This window comes from Bufo bufo, chromosome 1 (assembly GCF_905171765.1).
Source record: "Bufo bufo chromosome 1, aBufBuf1.1, whole genome shotgun sequence".
NCBI classification, from domain to species: Eukaryota; Metazoa; Chordata; class Amphibia; order Anura; family Bufonidae; genus Bufo; species Bufo bufo.
The window spans coordinates 708,339,876-708,366,946 of NC_053389.1; positions in this window are offsets into that span (position 1 = coordinate 708,339,876).

Consider the following 27,071-nt stretch of genomic DNA (forward strand, 5'->3'; position numbering starts at 1 on the left):
CGCTCCTACTGCCGCTCCGGTTGTTGCGCCTGCGGTGTTTCGGGGTATGACCGGTTCTGCCCCTCTTCCACAGCGCTTTGGGGGAGAGCCAACTCAGTGCCGAGGTTTCCTTAACCAGGTGGGCATTTATTTCGAGTTGCTGCCACATGCCTTTCCTACTGAGAGATCAAAGGTGGGCTTCTTGATCTCGCTGCTCTCGGACAAGGCCTTGGCCTGGGCCAGCCCTTTATGGGAGAACAACAATCCGGTGGTTGCCGAGTTTTCCGGTTTTGTTGCTTCTCTTCGGAAGGTATTCGATGTGCCGGCTCGTGCTGCCTCTGCTGCGAAGCTCCTTATGTCCATCAGACAGGGTTCACGATCCGTAGCTGAATACGCCATTGAGTTTCGTACCCTGGCAGCAGAGGTGGGCTGGAATAATGAGGCTCTGGTCGCTGCTTTCTCTCATGGTCTCTCGGATGCCTTGAAGGATGAGGTTGCAGCTAAGGACCTACCAGTGGAGCTCGAGTCTCTTATTTCTTTCCTGATTTTGATTGACACCAGACTCAGGGAGAGACCTTCCTTTAAGGAGAGCCTGCGGAGGTCTTCTAACAGATTGGCGCCTACGTTTGCTGTCCCACCCGTGCCTCCCTCTCCTCCCACGCCTCCTGGGGATGACTTGTCTGGGGGTGAACCCATGCAGCTGGGGTTTACTCGCCTGTCCGAGGGGGAGAGGGTACTCCGGAGACGCGAGGGTCGATGCATGTACTGTGGTCTCGGTGGGCATTTTCGGTTGGCATGTCCGAACCGTCCGGGAAACGCTCGTACCTGAGATCCTGTCGGGGGCAGATCTTGGGTGGAGTCTCCTCGTCCCTGGTTTCCCGTGTTGACAAACCACTGATCACTGTTGTCCTCTCCTGGGTCGGGGGCTCGGTGACGACCCAGGCGTTGGTGGACTCTGGTGCTGGTGGTTTGTTCATTGATAGTGTGTTCGCTGCCGCCAATTCCATTCCTCTGCAGGCTCGAGGTTCCCCACTGGCTCTTGAGGCGATAGACGGCAGACCCCTTCTGTCGTCACACGTGACTCATGAGACCCTTCCAGTGGGGATAGCCATCGGTGCCGTTCACAGAGAGTCGGTCTGCCTCCAGGTTATTTCGTTTCCACACTACTCGGTGGTCTTGGGCTACCCCTGGCTCCAGAAGCATAATCCGACTTTCGATTGGAGATCGGCCGAGATCCTCTCGTGGTCACCGCAGTGTGGGGCTAGTTGCATCCATGGGTCTGTCAAGTTGCTGTGTACTTCCTCGGACTCTCTGTTGCCTCCTGAATACGAGGAGTACCGGGATGTATTCGATAAGGTGCGCGCGGTTGCCCTACCTCCGCACCGCCCATACGATTGTGCCATAGAGTTACAACCTGGTGCCGTTCCTCCTCGTGGCAAAGTCTATCCACTGTCGGTAGCGGAGAATGAGGCCATGGAGGAGTACGTGAGGGAGGCGCTTTCACGCGGACACATTCGCAAATCCTCGTCCCCGGCAGGGGCTGGATTTTTCTTTGTGAAAAAGAAGGGCGGTGAGTTGAGGCCTTGCATCGATTACAGGGGTCTCAATCGCATCACGATCAGGAACGCTTACCCGATACCCTTGATTTCCGAGCTGTTCGATCGCCTTAAAGGGGCCACGGTCTTTACCAAACTCGACCTGAGGGCGGCATATAACCTGGTAAGGATCAAGGCGGGCGATGAGTGGAAGACCGCGTTTAACACCAGGACCGGTCATTATGAATCCTTGGTTATGCCCTTTGGGTTGTGCAATGCGCCCGCAGTCTTTCAGGAATTCATCAATGATGTTTTCCGTGACCTGTTGCAGCAGTGTGTGGTGGTCTATTTGGATGACATCTTGGTATATTCTGAATCCATGGAGGCCCACATTCTGGATGTCAGACGAGTGTTGCAACGGTTACGAGAGAACAAGCTGTTCGGTAAGCTTGAGAAATGCGAATTTCACCGATCCCAGGTAACCTTCTTAGGTTACATCATTTCCGCTGAGGGGTTCTCCATGGATCCTGAGAAGGTTTCGGCTGTCTTACAGTGGCCCCAGCCCAGTGGTCTTCGTTCCCTGCAGCGCTTTTTGGGCTTCGCCAATTATTATCGGAAGTTCATCAGGGACTTTTCCATGCTGGCCAAGCCTCTCACGGATCTGACCAGGAAGGGCAGTAATTCCCAGGTCTGGCCGCTCGAGGCCATCCGAGCTTTTGAGGCCCTAAAGTCCGCTTTTGTGTCGGCTCCGATTCTGTCGCATCCCAACCCTGGGTTGCCCTTTGTCCTCGAGGTGGACGCGTCTGAGACGGGAGTAGGCGCCCTTCTGTCTCAGCGTAGAACACCAGAGGGTCCTCCGCTTCCTTGTGGGTTTTACTCCCGGAAACTGTCTTCCGCGGAGTGCAACTATCAGATTGGTGACAGGGAGTTATTGGCCATCGTGCAGGCCCTTAAAGAATGGAGGCACTTGCTCGAGGGTTCGGTGGTTCCGGTTCTCATCCTGACGGACTATAAGAATCTGACCTACCTTTCTGAGGCCAAGAGATTGACACCACGTCAGGCCAGATGGGCTCTGTTCTTGTCACGTTTTAATTACGTGGTCTCCTACCTACCCGGTTCCAAGAACATCAGGGCGGATGCCCTATCACGGCAGTACTCCGAGCTGTCCAGGGAGGAGTCGATTCCGACTTCGGTCATACCTCCGAATCAGATCCCGGCCGCCATTCGCACCAGCCTGACCTCTCCCCTGGGTGAGCAGATTTTGGCGGCTCAATCTGGTGCTCCCTCTGGGAGACCCAACGGCAGATGTTTTGTGCCTGAGGAGTTGCGCACTCGGTTGTTGCGAACCTACCATAACTCCAAGACCGCGGGGCATCCTGGAAAGAATCAGCTGTCCTGGGCTGTTTCACGTCTGTTCTGGTGGCCTTCCCTACGTTCCGACATCGCCGCATATGTAGCGGCATGCTCCGTTTGTGCCCAGAGTAAGTCCCCTCGGCACCTTCCGTTGGGCCTTCTGCAACCCATAGCCACCGGGGAGCGCCCATGGTCACACCTGGGGATGGATTTCATTGTGGACCTCCCTGCATCCCGAGGCCATACGGTCATTCTCATGATTGTGGATCGGTTTTCCAAAATGTGCCACTGTGTTCCTCTCAAGAAGTTACCCTCTGCACAAGAGTTGGCCACGATTTTTGCCAGGGAGGTCTTCCGGTTGCACGGTTTGCCCAAGGAGATTGTGTCGGATCGGGGGAGTCAGTTTGTGTCCAGGTTCTGGCGCGCCTTTTGCTCCCAGTTGGGGATTCATCTCTCCTTCTCCTCGGCCTACCACCCTCAGTCCAATGGGGCCGCAGAACGATCCAATCAGGCCTTGGAGCAATTCCTTCGTTGCTATGTCTCCGATCACCAAGACAATTGGGTTGACCTTCTGCCTTGGGCTGAGTTTGCCAGGAACACGGCGGTGAACTCTTCCTCTGGGACGTCTCCCTTCATGGCCAATTATGGGTTCCAACCTGCCGTGTTACCGGAGGTATTCTCTCCCCAGGATATTCCGGCTGTGGAGGATCACCTTTCCGTCCTACGTGCTTCTTGGGTACAGATCCAGAAGTCCCTTGAGGCCTCTGCGCAGCGCCAGAGACTCCAGGCTGATCGCAGACGAGCGCCTGCTCCTTCCTACCAGGTCGGAGACCGTGTATGGTTGTCCACCCGCAACCTCAACCTTCGAGTGCCCACTCCCAAGCTGGCGCCTCGCTTTGTTGGTCCCTTCCGAGTGCTTCGCAGGGTAAACCCGGTAGCCTATGCCCTTGCGCTTCCTCCTGGCATGCGGATCTCTAACGTGTTTCATGTCTCCCTGTTGAAGCCACTGGTGTGTAATCGTTTCACTTCCTCGGTTCCTCGGCCTCGTCCGGTCCGAGTGGGCAATCATGAGGAGTATGAGGTGAGCAATATCCTGGACTCACGCCTGGTCCGCGGTCGGGTGCAGTTTTTGGTCCATTGGCGTGGTTATGGTCCAGAGGAGCGTTCCTGGGTTCCCTCCGCAGATGTCCATGCTCCTGCCTTGCTCCGAGCCTTCCACGCACGCTTCCCTCAGAAACCGTTTTTTGCTCCGTGGAGGAGGGGCCCTTGAGGGGGAGGTACTGTCATGGTCTTACCTTCTTGCTGTTCTCCTTCGTTTGACATGTGCTGGCGGCCATCTTGGTTTCTGGGTTTCTTGTAGCCTTCCACCCTGCGGCTCCTCCTTCCCACTGGGAGGAGCTGGATGCCTAGCTCATATATATAGGAGGTCTGTGGCTTCAGTTCCTTGCTTGGTCCTCCTGTGTTCACATGCTTCTAAGACTGCTGCTGCTTCTGGTTCCTGATCCTGGCTTCGTCTGACTACCCTGCTGGTTCCTGATCCTGGCTTCGTCTGACTACCCTGCTGGTTCCTGATCCTGGCTTCGTCTGACTACCCTTCTGGTTCCTGATCTCTGGCCTCTCAAAGACTCTGCTTCGGTTTCACCATTCGTTTGGACTTTTGCTTTACAGCTTTATTTTCAATAAAGCCTTCTTATTTTCACTTATCTCTTGTTGTACGTCTGGTTCATGGTTCCGTGACACAATCCCAGTGGATAGCTAACATAGTTCCAATTATTACCCCTTTTAAAGAGGGTATTGTGATATTGGGAGGTGATCTGAATGTTGCACTTCTCCCGCAACTAGACGTTTCATCCCACAGATCATCCCTATCTGGCAAATCCCTTAAATCCATCAGGAATAGCCTCTGGAGTCTTCATCTGGTTGACTCCTGGCGCTCCCACCACCCCAATGCCCTTGACTACACCTTTTACTCCTCTGCCCATGCCACCTATCACAGGCTAGACTACTTATTTATATCTAAGGAACACCTCCACCTGTGTAGTACAGCCTCGATAGGTTCTATTCACCTTTCAGACCATTCCCCTATCTTTATTCAGATACTAGCCCCCACAAAAAAAAACCTCATGTTTTAGTTGGCGTCTAAACGAGACTCTATTGGGTTCCCAAGATTCAATAGACCAGATTTCTAAACACTTAGCAGATTATTTCTCCCTAAATAAAGGCTCAGACATTTCTATTAACACTCTTTGGGACGCCCATAAACCGGTCATCAGAGGCCACTTCATAAGCATTGGATCTTATAAAAAGAAACTTCAAGAAAAAGCCATAGATGAAATCCTCAAAAAAATCCAGAGCCTGGAATCTTGCCATAAATCCTCCGCCTCTGACCCCCACTTAAAAGAGCTATCAGAAAATAGAGCGAAACTGAAATCTCTTCTATCATCCAAAGCAGCCAAATATTACATGAGCACTAAGCACTTGTAAGTTCTTTGCTCATGGTGACAAGGCCACTAAATTTCTGATGAGCAGGATTAAGGGGAGAAGGTCCTCTAACTACGTCCATCAACTATCTACACCTGATGGTAAACCGATTTTCTCTCTATCTCAGATCACTGAGCAATTTCGGACTTATTACAATAACCTTTATAATCTCCCCCCTCCCGAGACGCCTGAGAAGAGAACATCTGCTATAGGAAACTTCCTGGACTCTTCTAGGATACCCTATCTTTCCCCCGACCAAAAACTAAAACTGGAAGCTCCTTTCACCATTACGGAACTTAAAAATGCCTTGTCACAAACACCGTCAGGAAAGAGCCCTGGCCCAGATGGTCTTCCTTTATCATATTCTAAAACCTTTCAGGAAATACTCCTCCCCTATCTCCTAGAAGTCTGCAATCAATCACTGTTAGGCCACCCCCTATCCAGAGACATGACCATGGCACATATCTCCCTTATACCAAAAGAAGGGAAGGATCCCAAACAATGCTCTAACTATAGACCCATATCCCTCCTAAACATAGACCTCAAACTCCTGGCCAAAATGTTAGCCAATAGACTAGCTATTCTTCTTCCCTCCCTCATACACGGGGATCAGGTTGGCTTTATCCGCACCAGAGAGGGCAAAGATAACACGGCCAGGGTAATTAATACCCTCTGCCACGCCAAAAGACTTTCTTCCCCATTGCTTCTCCTTAGTACGGATGCGGAGAAAGCATTCGATAGGGTAAATTGGCAATACCTAAAACATACTCTGGTGAGATTTGGCCTTCCTGATCCCTTTGTACAGGCAACTTTTGCCATGTATGAGCAGGCGTCAGCAAGGGTGCAAGTCAATGGAAACCTATCTGTTCCATTCCCAATAAGTAATGGGACTAGACAAGGCTGCCCCCTCTCACCTCTCCTTTTCATTCTAGCACTAGAACCCCTTCTTGCTAACATAAGACTTGACAGGGAGATTTCAGGTCTATGTTTGGGAGGCAGGGAACAGAAAGTTGCAGCTTTTGCCGACGATGTCCTAATGATGACGATTAACCCCAAAATATCCCTCCCACGGATTCAAAGTCACCTCAATTGTTTTAGCCTAGCCTCAGACTTTAAAATAAACACTGGCAAATCCCTGGTACTCTCTATGGGAATTTCCAACTCCACAAAGAACCTTCTGATGGCGGACTCGCCATTTAACTGGTCCTCGACAACAATCACATACCTGGGGGTCAAACTGAGTACTAATATACACGACCTCTTTTCTCTCAACTATATTCCTCTCAGGAAGTCTATCATCGAGGCTATTGACAATTTGGCACGATCCAACCCAACCCTCTCTTGGTTCGGCTGCAAGAATCTCCTTACCTCCCTGATCCTCCCTCGCCTTACCTACCTACAACAGGTATTACCTATCCCAGTCCCCAAACAATACTACGATCAAATCTTTAAAAAATTCAGGACATTTATCTGGAACGGTAAGAGAGCGAGACTCCCATTCTTCTTACTCACCAAGCCTAGACATGCGGGAGGGATCGGGCTGCCTAATCCTGAAATTTATGGTAGGGCTATCCTCCTGACCCGAGTGGTTGCTTGGTTGCGCTCCTCACCGCCCTCCCTTTTGGTGGAAATAGAGTTGGATATCTTACAGAAGTCCCCTAAAGCACTGCTGCTAGGCTCTCAAACAGTTTTCCCAGGACAATTCTCTCATTACCCAATAATAAAAGCTACACTAGAGGCTTGGAAATGGTTCTCTTCCTCACACTGCGCTATACCATACCCCTCCCCCCTTCTGATGGTGAAGGATATAATTGACACAGCCCCCTTACCATTAAAATCTGCGACCTCCCAAGCACTAAAGTCTTCACCTATATACATTAACACCCTGGCTCTTCGTTCGGGTGAATGGTTAGATCCCCAAGCAATAAATACTATCTTAAACCCGCACCCATGCGATATCTTTACCATAGCATACCTAAGAGCTTACTTGAAACAACATATTAATATAGGAGACTTATCACGACCCATAGTTTGGCTCGAGTCAATTATCTCACTCCAATCCACGCCTAGGAAATTAATATCACTAATTTATAGTAAGTTACGCTTGCCGCCTATGCTTGCCAAACCGTCATTCGGGAGTAGCTGGGAGAAAGACCTCAATACAGTTTTCTCGTTTAATAGCCTACCCGGTCTCCTTAGCTATCCCCACGGTGCCTCACGCTGCGTTCGAATCCAGGAAAATTGCTATAAGATCCTTACCAGATGGTACAACACGCCCGACAAAACATCACTTTACTTTAAATCTGCTTCGGACGCGTGCTGGAGGCACTGTGGGGAAAAAGGAACTTTCTTTCACATCTGGTGGACTTGTCCCAACATACACAGATGGTGGGCGGAGATTTTTGCTACATCAAATAGGATTTGTGGGTCCTCTATACCGCCTTCTCCGCAGCTCGCTCTCCTATCCCTCCCCCCTGAAGATCAGATGGTAAAACCACCATACATTTTTATGCAAATGTTAATGGCTGCCCGCCTTTTGCTTCCCAAGCATTGGCTTCAAACTCAGGTTCCAACCATGGATGATTGGATCCAAAAAATGGACCAAATCCATAGGTTTGAAGAACTCTCTTCTTGGGAAATGCGATCCCATGACATATTCCTCAAAAAATGGTCCCCCTGGTCGAATTTCAGAAACCCACACTAGAGAGATGAAAGTCCGACCTCTTGCTTTCTGGCCCTTAACCTGCAGATCTTCTCTCCCGGTAGATTTTATTCTTCTTGCAATGCTCTAGTCTCTTCCATAACATTGCCCTTCATGTCTATGTGATGTCTATGTGATGTTTTAAAATGTCCAGAATGTATAACTTGGATTCTTGTTGCATCATCTGCTCATTCGCATAGTAATTTATCTCTCTACTATCTGTAGCTGCTTAGGCTTGCGTGCCTATACCTTGACACCATGTAACCCCTTGTTTTTCTTGTTGAAAAAACTAATAAAAAAATTTTAAATAAAAAAAAGAAGGCAGGGTTAGCATGGCCGACATGTGGAAAAGCTTTGTCACCTCGCCGCAACAACCAGCCCCAACTGCTGATATGGAGGGTGTTAGCAGGAGCCAGCATTTGAACAACATGGTGAAACAGTACCTGTGCACACGCCTACACGTACTGACTAATGGTTCTGCTCTATTCAACTTCTGTGTCTCCAATTTGTCCACATGGCCAGAGCTTGCCCTGTATACCTTGGAGGTGCTGGCTTGCCCTGCAGCCAGTGTACTCTCTGAACGTGTATTTAGCACGGCAGGAGGCATCATTACAGACAGACGCAGTTCTGTTTGTCCTCCCTTTCAGCAGGTGTAAATAAGGCCCCCATTTTGGGCCAGTAGCGAGGGTCCAACTAGGTGGAGAGCCAGAAGTCATTCCTCTGCTGAATGGTGACAATTCGGCTGTCACTACCCAAGCAAGTGAGCATGCAGCGGGCCATTTGCGCAAGTGACTCGGAGGTACTCCCTGCCTCTATCTCCACTGCCTACTGCCACGGTGTGCCTGGGTCATCTGCCTCATCTTCCTCATCTCCCTTTTGCTCCTCCGGCTGCTCCTGCTCCTCCTCTTCTGTCAACTGTGTAGAAAAATCACCCATTTCGCTACACATTGCTTGTGCTCCAATGTCCTCCTCCTCCAGTTCAGCCCCCACAGGGCTCATGTGGCAGTGAGATGCAGGCGCTACGTCTCCACTCCCCTGACCAGCCAGATTTACCAGCATCTGTTCCAGGATATGAAGCAGTGGAATGACATTGTTCATCCCATAGTCCTTGCGACTGACAAATAACGTGGCATCCTCAAAGGGCCTGAGAAAACGGCAGGTGTCACGCATGAGCTGCCACTGGCTGACATCAAAGTTACACAGGGGAGTACTCCTGTCCGCTTGGTTAATCAAGAAATCACTTCTTTTCTTTTTTTTTTCTTTTTTTTTTTCTTTAAATCTTTTTTATTCATCTTAACCAACACTTACATAATTAGGAACAACAGGATACATACATTCCCACCAGCCACCCACTTCCCTCCCCCCAAAACGCCACCATAACTAGGAAAATAAAAAATAAAATAAAAATACACATAAGACTTTTCAGTTATTCTTTCACCCATTCCATGCTGCCCAAATCCTGAGCCATGTATCATATGAACCTCTCTGCCTGTACAGAATGGCCTCATAATCTCTGATTTTGTTGACTAAATTCAGCCACTGGTTCACATGAGGAGGAGTAGGTGCAAACCAAGACCTAGAGATCAGGAGACGGGCCACAAACAACACCCTAATCAAAAGGCACTGCTCTGGCTTCTAGCCATTTAGAATGGAGAGATCCGCAAGGATCCATAGCTGAGGCTGGCGAGGGAGCTCCAGCTGCAGTCGCCGCACAAGAAACTTGTGTATTGCTCCCCAATAACCATCTAGAAAAGGGCAATCCCAAAACAGATGCAAATAGTCTGAATCCGGGCTCCCACAACGCGTACAGTTGGAGCTATCTCGTAATCCACGCCTCTGAAGCCACAGCGGTGTTACATATATCCTGTGCATAATATTAAACTAAACAACTATGTGATTAAAGCTTAAAGAAACCAAACCCATGTTCCTCAATACACTCTCCCAAGCCTCAAAAGATGGGTTAGGATAAGTGAGTCTCCAGGACTTTTGTCCAGGCGAGAGACAGTCCAAAAAACGTGCCCTGATTAAGTGTTTGTAACAATAAGCTATATTAGCCTTAACGGAATTCTTTATCCTTATTAGGCTGTGCAGAAAACTCGACGTGTCTATACTTAATAGTGTTCTATCCACAGTACTACAAAGTGCCCATCGTAACTGAAGATATCTAAACCAAACTATTTCTCCTGTGTTTTCCTTCTGCACGATCTCCTCAAGAGAGAGGATCCGACCATCACCAACTACTTGCGCTATGTAGTGAATATTCTTAGACCTCCAGTACTGCTGGCAATCAAAATCCCCCAGCACTGGAAGTCTTTGAGTTTGCCATAGTGGAGTGCAAACCAATGAGGATTTGATAGATAGCCAGCTCCTGACCAATTTCCAGGCCCTGGTAACAAGCTTAACAAAGCTTCCAAACTCCTGCCTCCGACTCATTAGGCATCCTGACTCTAATAGAGTAAAGAAATCAAGAAAACCAAATTGATCCACTAATTTTTTACATAAGGGGCTGACCTCCCACTCATGAAAAAAACATAGCTGAGACGCAATAAAGTATCCCCTGAAACTCGGAAGGTTCAAACCCCCCCGTTCCAGCGGCATTGAAAAATAATCCAGTTTCAGCCTTACCCGCTTTCTTCCCCATAGCAAATCATTGATCATCTTCTCTATCAATTTAAAGAATTTATCCTCTATCCAAACCGGGGAGTTTCAGAGAACATAAAGCAGTTGGGGAAGAACTATCATTTTCACTAAGGAGACCCTATCTCCTCTCTCTTTAATTTTGGATCTAATCTTCATAATGGCCGGAAGTAAATTAAGCTGAACATAGTCCTGAATATTAGCAGAAACATTTATCCCCAAGTACTTCATGGAGTCCTCAACCCCCAGGTCCAGAGGTAGATTCTCCACTAACAATTGTGTTTTATCTATAGGGAGGAGGGTAGTTTTGGACCAGTTTACCTCCAGGCTTGAGAACCTGGAGTACACTTCTACAATCTCCATAACTTTTGGCAGGGCAGTATTGGTCTGTTGCATAAAAAACAGAATATCGTCTGCATACAAGGAGATCAGATCATGATCTCCCGCAATCCCAAATCCAAGAACCCCCGGGTCCTGTCTGATCTTTATGGCCAGAGGCTCAATATAAATGTTAAATAGGAGTGGCGAGAGAGGACATCCTTGACGGGTGCCTCTCTCTAACATCAAAGACCTAGTCAGGGTCCCGTTGATCCTAAGTTTGGCCAGAGGGGATTTGTATAACAAATGAACCATGGCTATAAACCATTTTTCCCTTCCAGAGGAAGCCCCACTCAACCCTGTTGAAGGCCTTCGTGGCGTCTAATGACAGGATCGAGCGGACGGTTCCCCCGGAAGATTGGATATTAGCAAACAAACAATGTATATTATAATGGGTACCCCTCCCAGGCATAAACCCATTTTGGTCTGGGTGAATTAGTGATGTAATCACCTTGGAGAGTCTATTAGCCAGGACCTTGGAGAGCAGCTTAATATCAGTATTAAGTAAAGATATAGGTCTATAAGCACCCATCTCCAAAATATCCTTGTCTTTTTTTGGAATTAAAACTATCAGTGCCTCGTACATGGAGGTCGGGAGGCCTTCTCCCTGCAGCCCCTTTATAAATACTTCTAAGAGATATGGGAGGACTATATCCCCATATTTCCTGTAAAAGTCGTACGGGAGGCCATCCAGCCCTGGGGACGAACTACCCGATATTGACCCAAAAGCCAATTAGATCTCCTGAACGGTTAACTCCCTCTCCAGCGAGTCCCTCTGGCCCTCTGAGAGAACCGGAAAAAGGAAGACCATTCAGATAAGCGTCCACGAGGCTGTCCGGCACAAGAGGAGCCGCCCTGTAGAATGCTGCAAAGTATTCCCGGAAAGTCTCAGCTATGCCCTCCAAATCTCGTACAATCCTACCATCAGGTCCACGAATTTTGTTGACTAAATTCAGCCACTGGTTCACATGAGGAGGAGTAGGTGCAAACCAAGACCTAGAGATCAGGAGACGGGCCACAAACAACACCCTAATCAAAAGGCACTGCTCTGGCTTCTAGCCATTTAGAATGGAGAGATCCGCAAGGATCCATAGCTGAGGCTGGCGAGGGAGCTCCAGCTGCAGTCGCCGCACAAGAAACTTGTGTATTGCTCCCCAATAACCATCTAGAAAAGGGCAATCCCAAAACAGATGCAAATAGTCTGAATCCGGGCTCCCACAACGCGTACAGTTGGAGCTATCTCGTAATCCACGCCTCTGAAGCCACAGCGGTGTTACATATATCCTGTGCATAATATTAAACTAAACAACTATGTGATTAAAGCTTAAAGAAACCAAACCCATGTTCCTCAATACACTCTCCCAAGCCTCAAAAGATGGGTTAGGATAAGTGAGTCTCCAGGACTTTTGTCCAGGCGAGAGACAGTCCAAAAAACGTGCCCTGATTAAGTGTTTGTAACAATAAGCTATATTAGCCTTAACGGAATTCTTTATCCTTATTAGGCTGTGCAGAAAACTCGACGTGTCTATACTTAATAGTGTTCTATCCACAGTACTACAAAGTGCCCATCGTAACTGAAGATATCTAAACCAAACTATTTCTCCTGTGTTTTCCTTCTGCACGATCTCCTCAAGAGAGAGGATCCGACCATCACCAACTACTTGCGCTATGTAGTGAATATTCTTAGACCTCCAGTACTGCTGGCAATCAAAATCCCCCAGCACTGGAAGTCTTTGAGTTTGCCATAGTGGAGTGCAAACCAATGAGGATTTGATAGATAGCCAGCTCCTGACCAATTTCCAGGCCCTGGTAACAAGCTTAACAAAGCTTCCAAACTCCTGCCTCCGACTCATTAGGCATCCTGACTCTAATAGAGTAAAGAAATCAAGAAAACCAAATTGATCCACTAATTTTTTACATAAGGGGCTGACCTCCCACTCATGAAAAAAACATAGCTGAGACGCAATAAAGTATCCCCTGAAACTCGGAAGGTTCAAACCCCCCCGTTCCAGCGGCATTGAAAAATAATCCAGTTTCAGCCTTACCCGCTTTCTTCCCCATAGCAAATCATTGATCATCTTCTCTATCAATTTAAAGAATTTATCCTCTATCCAAACCGGGGAGTTTCAGAGAACATAAAGCAGTTGGGGAAGAACTATCATTTTCACTAAGGAGACCCTATCTCCTCTCTCTTTAATTTTGGATCTAATCTTCATAATGGCCGGAAGTAAATTAAGCTGAACATAGTCCTGAATATTAGCAGAAACATTTATCCCCAAGTACTTCATGGAGTCCTCAACCCCCAGGTCCAGAGGTAGATTCTCCACTAACAATTGTGTTTTATCTATAGGGAGGAGGGTAGTTTTGGACCAGTTTACCTCCAGGCTTGAGAACCTGGAGTACACTTCTACAATCTCCATAACTTTTGGCAGGGCAGTATTGGTCTGTTGCATAAAAAACAGAATATCGTCTGCATACAAGGAGATCAGATCATGATCTCCCGCAATCCCAAATCCAAGAACCCCCGGGTCCTGTCTGATCTTTATGGCCAGAGGCTCAATATAAATGTTAAATAGGAGTGGCGAGAGAGGACATCCTTGACGGGTGCCTCTCTCTAACATCAAAGACCTAGTCAGGGTCCCGTTGATCCTAAGTTTGGCCAGAGGGGATTTGTATAACAAATGAACCATGGCTATAAACCATTTTTCCCTTCCAGAGGAAGCCCCACTCAACCCTGTTGAAGGCCTTCGTGGCGTCTAATGACAGGATCGAGCGGACGGTTCCCCCGGAAGATTGGATATTAGCAAACAAACAATGTATATTATAATGGGTACCCCTCCCAGGCATAAACCCATTTTGGTCTGGGTGAATTAGTGATGTAATCACCTTGGAGAGTCTATTAGCCAGGACCTTGGAGAGCAGCTTAATATCAGTATTAAGTAAAGATATAGGTCTATAAGCACCCATCTCCAAAATATCCTTGTCTTTTTTTGGAATTAAAACTATCAGTGCCTCGTACATGGAGGTCGGGAGGCCTTCTCCCTGCAGCCCCTTTATAAATACTTCTAAGAGATATGGGAGGACTATATCCCCATATTTCCTGTAAAAGTCGTACGGGAGGCCATCCAGCCCTGGGGACGAACTACCCGATATTGACCCAAAAGCCAATTAGATCTCCTGAACGGTTAACTCCCTCTCCAGCGAGTCCCTCTGGCCCTCTGAGAGAACCGGAAAAAGGAAGACCATTCAGATAAGCGTCCACGAGGCTGTCCGGCACAAGAGGAGCCGCCCTGTAGAATGCTGCAAAGTATTCCCGGAAAGTCTCAGCTATGCCCTCCAAATCTCGTACAATCCTACCATCAGGTCCACGAATACCAGTTATTTCCTTCCTCCTGTTCTCTTGTTGCTTAGCTATCCTAGCTAAAAGCCTGCCTGGTCGTCCTGAGTCCGAAAAGTATTTCTGTCCCTTAAAAAACAGACTATGATGAGCCCTATCCAAGAGAAAAGTTTTAAGTTCCTGACTGGCTTTCTGCATTTTTTCTCTATTTTGTTCCGTCTTTTGAGTAATGAACTGCTCTGTAGTACTGGCCACTAAGTTAATTACTTCCTTCACTCTTCTCTTGAATGATCCTCTTAGTGCAGAGATATTACTAATAAACAACCACCTCATGTAGGCCTTCAGAGTATCCCATACACAGCCAATGCCAGCTGAGGGGTAGTTAATCTGCCAAAAGGAGGTTATCTGTTTTTTGATAGACTGATGGTCGTCCATTATAGCCAACCAATATGGGTTCAACCTAAATAGCAAGTCTGGTTTGACCTGACCTGACCCTACCAGAATTTCTATTGAGAGGGGAGAGTGATCTGAAAGAGTTCTCATCCCGTATTTAACTGATTTAATATTTCTAATGTTGTCTCTGTTGGTCAGTGTCAGGTCAATCCTGGACATTGACCTCCCTCCATTACTGACACATGAGAAGGCACTCTTTCCCCTCCCCAAATACTCCCACACATCCACAAAGCCCGTTTCCCGGCAGAAACGTGACAACAGCGTCTCAGTCCCACTGATTGTGGTGCTGGGATCCGCAGTCAGCCTGTCTCTACTGGGATCCATCACATTATTGAAGTCACCTGTCAGGACCACCCGACAGTCCGGCCACCGTTCCACAAAGGACCACAGCCAATTGAGGGGGTGCAAGGAGAATGGGGGAGGTATATAAAAAAGCAAGGATCTATGGCTGACCCCCAAGTCTACCATAGAGAAAAACAAATCTTCCCTGATCATTTATCCAGGAGTCGGTCAGGGCAAAATCCACTGCTTGGTGTATCAAGACTGATACCCCTCTCGAGTAGCTGTAAAATTTTGAATGATAGATCTGTGCTGCCCACCCCTTCCCCCCAAATGGGAGTAGCTGTCCCTGAAAAAATAGGTTTCAACCAAGCAGACTATTGCAGGGAGATAGTTACGGATTGTGTCCGTCACTGCCTGTCTTTTAGCTCTCTCTCCAAGGCCCCTGACATTCCAAGATAAAATCTTAACCATTACTCAACCAGAGGAAAAAAAAAAAAACACCCCAGGCAGGCAGCGTACCCCAATATTCCTCCCCCCTCCCCTTCCCTCCCCAAACCCCATGACCCTCTTGCTCCATCACTACCTGTGACAGACCCCCTAACTAGGACCATCCTTCCCCCACTCCCTCAGCCGAACCTCCAAAAATAGTGAAAAACAATTTTTTAACATTTTTCCGGTCTAACTAATCCGTAGCCGCATCTGGAGTATCAAAAAAGAGAACACTATCATCAAAAACAATCCTTAATTTAGCCGGATATAAAAAAGAGTACTTAATATTCTTGGACTGAAGACGTTTCTTAACGTCCAAAAAGGTACGTCTCTTAACTTGTACTTCCTTTGAAAAATCCGGAAAGAAAGAGAGTTTACATCCATTATACACAATCGAGGGGGAATCTCGTGCTCGCCTCAAAATCATATCTCTATCGGAAATCACTTCTTAAAAAGTATTTTAACAGGCACTCAATGACCTAGAACTGCGTTAAGAATTCGCACTTTAATACACCCAATATATCAAATACATAAAACAACTACATAAAATTTAAACAAAATGCAAAAAAATAAAAAAAACACAATGTGAGCAGAATTCGTAGCAAAAGTTCATAAATTGATATGTATAAATATTGGGTGTATTAAAGTGCAAATTCTTAATGCAGTTCCAGGTGATTAAAGGGGTTGTCCAAGTTATATTTATTGATGGCCTATCCTCAGGATAGGTCATTGTGGAGGGAGGACAGGTGGGCGTATGTATATGGATATATATATGTATCTGCCCCTTCTTTGATATGTGTATATATGTATATATATATGGGCCCCTTTATATGGCCAATAGGGATATATATTTCCTGTATGGCCGTGTATATATTGGTCCTGTATGGCAAGTATGGCATGGTATATATAGATATGTGTGTATGTATTTGCACGAATGTCTATGTATATACACTTATGTCAGCATGACAGTATGTATGTGGGCTTATTGCTGCCCATTCATCTCCCCGGTTTTGTATATATGTATATATATATATATATATATATATATATATATATATATGGGCCTATAACTGCCCATGTATGCCCCAGGTTTATAATGAGTATATATGTGTATATAGATGCGCCCCAGGTATCTATATACATATATATACTTAAATGCGGCCAATTGTATGCCTCCAGGTGGCTGGTGACTTCAAAGGCTAAGGGATCAATAGATCTGAGGCCTTTTGTTGAGTTTCTCCAGCTTACTATGCTCTCCCCCACCTGGTGTTTATGAAATAGGTGTGTGTGTGGTGCCATGGTGTCTTTGTACAGATTCTAAGCCTCAGGGGGCCAGTCAGTTATCTGCTGCAGTCTGAGTGCATGCATTCCGTCACACACACACGATGATGTCATATCCCTGCTCCTTGGATGGAGGAGGGGGGGAGTGAGAGTGACTTATATATCAGTCCAAGACAAAGGGAAGGGCTGTTGGAACTGGTCTACAAGGAGAGACACATGGGAGAGAGCAGCTCCATGACGTGCCCCTGGAGAAGGAGCCTGCAGCCCGGACCAGAAAGACCCCCCTAGAGACGAGCAACCCCCCCTGGAAAATGAGCATAAGTATCATTAACCCCTAACTACCCTATACCAACCCTTACCTGTGGCCCCTACCTACCCCTATTACCCCTGTTCCCTGATATACCCTTATCCCTGTCACCTGTACCCCTGTTCTGCACCCCTACCCTTAACCCCTGGACCACCAATCCTCCACCCTAACCCTATAGGAGCATCTCCGCTCCCTATTCTGGGTTAATCCCTGCAACCCTTTGTCTGTGGCCTGCATTTACCCTTGCAGCGCCACTGTAAACCCTTCGTTCTTAGGGATAGTTTTTAGTCCAGGTTGGGTGAGCTGCTAATGTGTGTGTGTGTGTGTAAGGGTATTGTATAGTTAGTTTGTGGGTGGAATTTGGGATTGTGTAGTGTAGTTTAGTACTGTATTTTTAGTACTGTATTGTTAGTGCATTGCGTGCGTTGTGTACTGTAGGTGTTAATAAATAGTGTGTGTTATTTGTACCTACTGTGTAACGTGTGGTTACTAGCGGTAGTTAGTAAGGCGCATGCAGCTAGTTTAGTGATTAGCGTAAGGTAAAGTGAAAGTGTTATTAATATAAAGGTATAAATAGGTGGAGTCATCACTAGACAACTCCTCCTATTTATGAATATTAATTATTGATATTTGCATAAATATTGGTAATTAATATTCCCCCTTTACAGTCATCAATATCAGGTCCGACACCCCCGCCGATCAGCTGTTTGAAGAGAAGGCGCACGCCGTGCCAGCGCTGCCTCCCCTTCACTGTTTACCTTCTAGCCATTGCATCTGCAGCGGTGAGCAGGTATAATTACACCCAAGCCGCCCCATTCATTTCAATAGTACGGATCGCTCCTATACACTTAAGTGCCTGTTAATACTTTTTAATACAGATAATCATTACCAAAAGGCTTCAGGGTAGGCCTATAACAGTGCACTATAACCAGAAATTAAGACAGGTGAGCCACTATATTCTCTTCTCTAAGAAATTGTTTATGGCCTTTCTCTGTTCCTATAGGTGGTCCAACATATGGAGGGTGGAATTCCAACGAGTGGAAACTTTGCATATCAGCCTATGTTGGGTACAAGTGTCTGAAGTGCATGCAAAGTTTCCTGGCCATTTTTAGGATGTCATGCAGATGGCTGGAAGACTTTAGGAACCTCTTGACAACCAAATTGAACATGTGCGCCATGCAGGGCGCATGGCTCTGTTCTCCTTGACGCAGCGCTGACACCATGTTCTTCCTGTTGTCGGTCACCATAGTTCCAATTTTGAGTTGTCAAGGAGAAAGCCATGATTCGATTTCTTAATGAAGGACCTCGGAGCAGTTCCTCCTCTGTGTGACTCAGTTCGCCCAGGCAAACGAGGTGTAGAACAGTGTAACACCGCTGTGCCCTGCACATGGGGTATGCTGGAGGGGCAGGGGCACTGTGAATTGTCACTTCAATGGAGGCTGAGGACACAGTGGTGTAAGAGGAGGCAGAGGCAGACAATGTCGCAGGACCTACGGCGTGAGAACGTGGAGGCGGAAGAGGCGTCATCTGGCCAAGTTGCTGGTGTGGCTGGGCAGGAGCCACATTTACCCAGTGTGCTGTAAAGGACATATATTGTCCTTGACCATAGTTACAGCTCCACACGTCGGCACTGCCATGCACTTTGGCAAACACCGACAGGCTCAAGGACTTGCCCACCTTCTGTTCTACATATGTGTGCTGGGCTGGTACTGCCTTTTTGGAAAAGAAATGACGGCTTGGGACTCTCCACCTCGGTTCAGCACAAGCCATCAGTTCTCTGAAAGGTGCAGAGTCCATCACTTGGAAAGGGAGGGACTGCAGCACCAGCAACTTGGCCAGGAGCACGTTCACGATGAGTGCACGCATACTGTTGTCTCTTGGCAATCACTTCGGTGATCGCTTGCTGACAGAATGACTGACGAGGAGGAGCAGGAGCATCAGGACCGGCAGATGATGGGAAGGACAGACAGCTCCCTTCGGCTGAGGTGGTGGAGCCTTGACTGCCTGAAATCAGGGTGTGTGCCACTGGGTGATGCAGTGGTTGCTGCGGCAGCCTGGACAACCACATCAGAGCTACAGTTCTCCCAGGCCACTTTATGGTGACGCTGCATATGTTGACACAGGGCCATGGTGCCAACATTGGCACCCTGGCCACGCTTCACTTTCTGCCCACAGATTCGGCAAATAGCCATGTTCACCTCTTCCGTCGGCTTAACAAAAAAATGCCACACCGCCAAGTAGGTGATTTTACCCCCAACACTTGGCACTGACTGACTGCTTCGGCCGCTGCCTCTGTGAACCCCTGCACAACTACTTTCTGAGCAGGTAGGCTCCTGCAAAGCGGGTGGTCTACCCCAGGCATGTTTGGCTTCCGACCTCCCACGGCTGCCACCCTGCTGACTCCCGGCCACACTACCGACTTGCTGGCTCCCCTGTGACTCACGCGCAAGCTGACACCCTCTTCTCCCGATGATGATTAAGCCCCTTCGTCACCCGGCTCCCAATTGTGATCGGCTACATCATCATCAAGTACTGTCTGCACGTCACTGATGTCCTCCTCAACGGTCTCTGACCACTCGCAACACCAGTTCCCACGCCACTTTCCTCATCACTACTTGCCAGCCTACCTGTCACAATGTAGGGGGAGGGGAGAAACACCAGAATGACAACAGAAGGAAAATGACCAGGAACTAGGCCTCAAGGCTAGGGAAAAGGAAATGGTGACCACCTAAGGAAACCCTAAAGCTAGCCCTGACTCCTGTCAGTATGAATAGACCCTGAAGGTGGGAATATTCATACACCAGAAACCTAGGCCCTAGAAACCCCTAAAAAAAAATCCATAGGATTAGTGACAGGGTCTTAGACTACTGGTTCCTTCCCAGATGAACAAACCAGCATCTCCCTGAGGCCTAGTAAACTACAAGCGAATGGGAGCAACAAAATACCAAGAGAAGTAAACTTACCTTCAATAGAAAATGGATGAGCAGGAACTCAGATGAGGACAACACACCAGCTTATCAAACTCCAGGCAAAGAATATCAACCACATGGTATGAAGTGTGGGTCCAGACTAAATAGAGGAGCAGTAATGACTACAAGCTACACCTGAGACAAGAGGGGTGGTCATTACTGCATGAGGACAGGTGAGGGCACAAGGCCTGCTCCTGGGCCATACAAACTAAGGGTTGTGTCTGACAAACCCACCGACTCTTGCCTGGGGGTGTCTGATTTCACTTAGGACAAAGTGGATGACCAAGTCAACCATTGAAGCACCCCTGTGCAGGGCCTGTCACTTCTCTGTCTGACATACTGTTAGATTAAATAAATAAATAAAATGGAAATTAATACACTACAAAAAAGGCTATAATTTTGTCATTTCACCACACAATGGCTAATAAGCCTTTTTTTCCCCCACTAAGACACCCCAAAAAAGGCTTCAGAACATATAACTGCACCGCTGAATGGCTAATGACACTTTTTTCCACTAATACACCCAAAAAAGGCTGTAACTTTGCCACTTCACCGGACAATGGCTAACAACCCTTTTTTTACTAATACACCACAAAAAAAGGCTTTAGAACATATAACTGCACCGCTGAATGGCTAATAGGACCAATACACCCCCAGAAAAGGCTGTGATTTTGTCACTTCACTGCACAAAGGCTAATAAGCCCTTGTTTTCCACTAATACACCCCAAAAAGGCCGTCATTTTGTCACTTCACCGCACAACGGCAAATAAGCCCTTTTTTCCCCACTAATAACACCACAAAAAAGGCTTTAACCCCTTCCTGACATATGACATACATTTTGACGTACTATTACTTCATGGTGATCGGGCGGGCACCGGACCGGTGGGTGCCCGATCACTGCAGGGGCACGGCAGTCCCTGAAAGCCGGGTCCCTGCTGTATCCCCCAGCATCACTGTAAAAGCCGAAGCCCGCAGATTAACCCCTTCTATGCTGCGGTCAGCTCCTAGGCAACCTGTTAGTGTATTACTTAGTGTAATACACTAACAGGCAATGCATTACAATACAGATATATTGTAATTATAATGCACTGCAGAGGGGATCAGACCCTCAAAAGAGTGGGACATATATAAAGTTTTTAAAAAAAAAAGCTAAAAAAGTATTTTTAATAAAAAAATAAAGTTTCAAGTAAAAAATGAAAAAAAAAGCCCCTTTCCCCTGATTTTATAATTAAAAATATATAAAAATAAGTAAAAAAACACACGTATTAGGTATCACTGAGTCCGTAACGACCGGCTCTAAAAATAGATCACATGATCCACCCCGTCCGATAAACACCATAAAAAAAATAAAAACTGTGTAAAAAAAAAAGCCATTTTTGGCACCTTACATCACAAAAAGTGCAACACCAAGTGATCAAAAATGCATATGTCCCACAAAATGGTACCAATAAAACCGTCACCTCATCCCGCAAAAAATGAGAACCTACGTAAGACAATCAGTCAAAAAATAAAAAAGCTATGGCTCTCTGACTATGGAGACACTAAAACATCATTTTTTGGTTTAAAAACTGCTTTTATTGTGTAAAACTTAAATAAATAAGAAAAAGTATACACATTAGGTATTGCCACGTTTGCAATGATCTGCTCTATAATCCCTCAGGTGAACGCTGTAAAAATAAATAAATAAAAACTGTGCCAAAACAACCAATTTGCCCCATAAAGTGTAATAATGAATGATCAAAAAATCATATATACCCTAAAATGGTACCAATAAAAACATCAACTCTTCCTGCAAAAAAACGAGCCCCTGCACAAGATGATCAGCAGAAGAATTTTAAAAAATATGGTGTTCAGAAAATGGAGACACAAAAACATATTTTTGTTTCAAAAAATTCTTTAATATGCAAACCTGAAACAAAGAAAGTAGACCTATTTGATATAATTGCATCTGTAACAACCTGCTCTATAAAAATAGCACATGATCTACCCTGTCAGATGAATGTTATAAAAAATAAAAACGGTGCCAAAACAGGCATTTTTTGTTACCTTGCCTTACAAAACATGTAAAATAGAGCAATTAAAAATCATATGTACCCCAAAATAGTACCAATAAAACTGCACCTTTTCCCCTAGTTTCAAAAATGGGGTCACTTTTTGTGAATTTCTACTGTAAGGGTGCATCAGGGGGGCTTCAAATGGGACATGGCATCTAAAAACCAGTACAGCAAAATCTGCCTTCCAATAACCATATGGCGCTTCTTTTCTTCTGCGCCCTGGCGTGTGCCCTTACATTAGTTTACGATCACATGTGGGGTGTTTCTGTAAACCGCAGAATCAGGGTAATAAATATTGAGTTTTGTTTGGCTTTTAACCCTCGACGTGTCAAAGAAAAAAATTTATTAATATGGAAAATCTGCCAAAAATGTTAAATTTTGAAATGTTATTTCCATTTCCTTTTATTCTTGTGAAACCCCTAAAGGGTTAACAAAGTTTGTAAAATCAGTTTTGAGTAACTTGAGGGGTGTAGTTTCTTCAATGGTCATTTATGGGGGGGGTTTCCACTATGTAAGTCCCATAAAGTGACTTCAGACCTGAACTGGTCGTTAAAAAGTGGGTTTTGGAAATTTTCTTGAAAATTTTAAGAATTGCTTCTAAAATTTAAGCTTTCTAACGTCCTAAAATTTTTTAATAACATTTACAAAAAGATGCCAACATAAAGTAGATATATGGGGAATGTAAAGTAATAAATATTTTATGAGGTATCACTTTCTGTTTTACATGTAAAAGCAGAGAAATTGAAATTTTGAAAATTGTGAATTCTTCACAATTTTTGGAAAAATTTCAGATTTTTTTCATAAACAGAACATATAACTGCACCCCTGAATGGCAAATAAGCCTTTACTTCTACTAATACACCCTAAAAAAGGCTGTAATTTTGTCACTTGACCGCACAACGGCAAATAAGCCATTTTCCCACTAATACACCACAAAAAAGGCTTTGAAAACATATAACTGCACTGCTGAACAGCTAATAAGCACATTTTTTCCGCTAATATACCCCAAAAAATGCTGTAGAACATATAGCTGCACCGCACAAAGGCTTTTAATACGTAGAAATATTTCCTAGTAATACACCCTGTTAATGGCTGTATCACACATCACTTACACCCCAATAACAAGCAAGGTTTGCTGGAATTACAGAGGTATCCTCTTTTGCAAACATAAAAGCAGCAGTATAATGGCAATTTGGATCCCCAGTCAGTGCAGCAAGGTGTAATAGAATTGCTCTTATTACCCAGGCTGTACATTCCCCTATTGGACCCTGTTCTCCTTTTATATTGTGGAATAATTCCTCACTATTAGTGTTGAGCGAACTTCTGTTTTAAGTTCGGCGTCTAAAGTTCGGCTTCCGGTTAGCGGAGAATCCCGATATGGATTCCGAATTCCATTGTGGTCCGTGGTAGCGGAATCAATAATGGGCGATTATTGATTCCGCTACCACGGACCACAACGGAATTCGGAATCCATATCGGGATTCTCCGCTAACCGGAAGCCGAACTTTAGACGCCGAACTTAAAACAAAAGTTCGCTCAACACTACTCACTATCCTTTCTCTACACTTCTAATGATCTTTCCCTGAACTTCTATTCAGCCCAAAAAAAGTTTTAAAGTCATTTCTACTACTTTCCCTAGCGCCTGCAAACATTTCTCCCTGCACTGGAAAATGGCTGAATCCAAGATGGCTGAGGCTATTTAAAGGCTGTGACATCACAGGACTGGCTGCTGATTGGCTGCATGCATGGCATTGTGGGTGATCCCTCATTCCCAGAGTTCCTTGCTCCATGTGCTAACACGTGCAGCAACCATTTTAGGAAAAAATTAGATTCGTTATCATGAGGCGTGAGGAAATTCTGATTTGGTGTGAATTGAATTTTTCCTGAAATTTGGATCGAATTCCACTTCGTCAACTTCGATTCGCTCATCTCTAGTGTCCATGTATCAATGACGGACTTCTTTCCACAACTTCTGCAAACAGAAGCTCTAACTGTCATTGACCTCTACGCAGGAGATTCTCAGTTGTTTCTGGCATGTCTCTCAAGGGCTTTGTATGGGCTTGTTACTACCATATCATAGCACTGGTATCAGGTCCCTCTGGGTGCACACACAGTCCGAGCCACACTCGCCCCACTTTCTGGCACCAACCCCTATTATAGACTCAGCTTGATTATGTGGCAGAGCCATGGTACTGCTGTCACAGCTCTATGCAAACCATCAGCATCAAGCTCTATCTAATTTATATATTTCATCTGCTATATAGCACCGACATATTCCATAGCGCTTTACAGACATTATCATCACTCACTGTCCCTTGTGAGACAATCTAAATTCCATAGCAGTATGTCTTGGTTGTGGAAGGAAACCTGAGTACTCCAAGCAGATGTTGCCCTTAGGGCTTATGCACACAATTTTTGTGGTAGTTTTGATTTTTAGCCAAAGTCAGTAGTGGATCCAGTAGGTGAAGGAGAAGTACAAGTCCTTCCTTTATAAATTTCCCATTTTACATTTATCCACATAAAGTTTCCCACTGAATACTACGACATTCAAAAGGTGAAAAACAGCCAGAAAGGGGGAGAGCAAAGATCAGTCACACTTAATAGTCTTTGTAAGAGTTAATCAATAGTACTTGTCAGCATATAAAATTTTCTAATATGGCTTAGAAGGGGAAAGTGGCACTTTCCTCCATTTCTAGCAGCCTACAGACACGATACATGTTCAGAAACCAAGTCTATTTTCACAAAATCCTATTGTACAACTAATTATAAGTAGTGATGGACGAACATCGGCCAGAACGATTTGCGAATGCGCGTTCGCGATCAAATGTTTGCAAACTGCGCGTTCGCAGCGGGCCCTATTCACTGTAACGGCAGGCGAACCTGAAAAACCTTCAGGTCATATTTGCAGCAAGCAAACACTTACTAGAAGTACACAAATAGTCCCACAACATGGGCAGTGATATACCAGAGGGGGATCATTGGCAAAAATTCCCACAAAAAAATATATGTATTTCAATTAGGAGCCATTTTTATGCGTCTTAAAGGGAAACTCTTAAAAATGTGCCCTGCTGGAGCCTAGAAAAATTGTATTTCCTATAGGTTTGATGTATACAAATGTGCAGCACTCCACGTTTTTGTATCCTGCATTAAAAAAATGCATATGTTAACGTACATTTTTTTTCTACCATGGAACTGTATGGTGAACGAACGACACTGTACGGCATCAGTCTGAGGCATCTGTTAACGCAAACATTTTTTTGTATGCATTAAATGGATGGCAAAAATAGGATGTGAACCCAGCCCTAGTGTCAGAATAAGCACCAGTACACAGCGGAGCAGCGTGGCGGAGAGGGGAGGCCGCCATGTACTGACAGAGCGCTACCTGGTCCTGGTGGTCAGGGATGAGGACTGAGTTTCCCAAGGATCATTTTCTACTGGGAAATACAGGGCATAGTATAATACACTAGAATCTACATAATATAAAGATATTAGCTCTACCCCCGAATAATAATACAATGAGGGGGTCATTTATTATATAGAAAGACGTCTATGTTAGGCGTATTTCTGACACAGATTGTGGCGCAAAGGTCCTTAGCACCGCAATATGCATATTTTTCCCGCTCATGCAAGGTCTAAAAAAGGATGGCGTGGACAGGGAAAGGGATACAGTTATGGCCATCCAGTTTTTGGATACCACCGCCATACATTGAACGGATAACACCTCTGTACAGTGACCTCTGCACACCGCCATACCGTGACCGGATAAAAGGGTATAAGAGGACACAGTACAGAGAATGACTTGTGGCACTGCACAGGGTGTGGTAAAAGTGCACAATGCACGGTATAAGGGGGCACAGTACGGGGTGAGGGGCACAGTACGGGGTGGGGGGCCAGTACAGGCCCCAAAAATTAGCCAATAGGCATTCACCTGACAGCAAAGAACTTTGGATTTTGTGGCTGGAGATACATTAGACGGTCACAGGAAAAAAAATGTACCATATTTTTCGCCCCATAAGACGCACTCTTCCCCCCCCCCCCCCCCCAAGTGGGGAAAAATGCCCCTGCATCTTATGGGGCGAATACTAATGAAGAGCTTCCATTATGAAAGCGCTTCATTAGTACTGGAGGACCAGGAAGCGGTGGAGGCTCTGTACTGACCGCTTCCTAGTCCTCGGCTCGGCTATCGGCTGTGCAGGGCTGCGCACAGCGTGAGGGCGGTCTGTGACCTCACACTGTGCACCGCAATACACAGCCGACAGCAGGATGAAGAGGTTAGCTATGGTGAAGAGCGGTGACGTCCAGGAGCAGGAGAGGCAAGTCAGTTCTTTTAATTTATTTGCACTGGGTGCTGATGGCTGACATATAAGGGTTAATATAGGGGGCTGGTGGCTGACAAATAGGGGCTGCTGGCTGACATATGGGGGCTGATGGCTGACATATAGGGGCTGATATATGGGGCTCATGGATGAATATATGGGGCTGATGGCTAAATATATGGGGCTGATGGCTGACATATGGGGGCTGATGGCTGACATATAGGCGCTGCTGGCTGACATATAGGGGCTGCTGGCTGACATATAGGGGCTGATGGCTGACATATGGGGGATGATGGCTGACATATAGGGGCTGATGGCTGACAAATGGGGGCTGATGGCTGACATATAGGGGCTGATATATGGGGCTGATGGCTGAATATATGAGGCTGATGGCTGACATATAGGGGCTGATGGCTAACATATAGGGGCTTCTGGCTGACATATGGGGGCTGATAGATGGCTGACATATGGGGGTTGATAGATGGCTGACATATGGGGGTTGATAGATGGCTGAAGGTT